Source organism: Acyrthosiphon pisum, chromosome X, assembly GCF_005508785.2.
Source record: "Acyrthosiphon pisum isolate AL4f chromosome X, pea_aphid_22Mar2018_4r6ur, whole genome shotgun sequence".
NCBI classification, from domain to species: Eukaryota; Metazoa; Arthropoda; class Insecta; order Hemiptera; family Aphididae; genus Acyrthosiphon; species Acyrthosiphon pisum.
In genome coordinates this window covers 29,438,676-29,439,545 of record NC_042493.1, presented here as the reverse complement: position 1 = coordinate 29,439,545, position 870 = coordinate 29,438,676, and positions in this window count along the sequence as shown.

Here is an 870-nt window from a genome sequence, read left to right as displayed (position 1 = left end):
AAAAACTTTAAAGTTTATATGAGAAATTTCAAATATTTTTATTCTTCAGTGTTTTTTTTTAAAAATGATGGATAACTAAACACTATAAATAGTATATGTTCAATACTGTTTTATTGAAGACTATAAAGAGTAAAATCAATTATGATATCTATGTAGCTTTGTATAGTGTTTGCGTACGTCACAGAAGAAAAATATAATTTTGTACTTACTGGTTGACGATTAATAATATAAAATAAATATACCTATTATTGGCTATTGATAGCACATAGGGTGAACATCAAAGTTACACAATTTTACATTTGTATTTGTTTCTATTCACCCTATTTTATGGTACTTACCTAATTATCATTAATTTATTAGAAATAACTATATAAAAATATATCAGTGTTTGGAAAGAACGTCGTTCATGAACGCACGTTTACGCATTCACGTTCATATAATATAGTGAACATCACTCGTTTTTTTCAAATAGAATGTGAACGTGAACGACGTTTATATTTTTAATGAATTTGATTGATTTTTAAAACGTTCAATTTAATACCTTTTAATAAATATATTTATAAAATATCTTAATTAATTATAATATAATAATATTAATATTTTCCATTATAATTACACTGTAATAGTGTATACGATTAGACCTTAAGAGTTAAGAGGATGTCAGCGCACTATTCATTTTCTCTCTCGAGATCTGGCCCACGCACAACATAGACAAAACGCATTTACGCAAAATCATTTTTTCCATACGTTTAAGTAATCTTAGAGTAAAGTCACCTATTACAAAAAGAGATGAGAGAATAATACTTTTGTGCGAATGACATAACGACTGGTGTAAATATTGTCTCAAAACAATTTAACACATCATTTAAA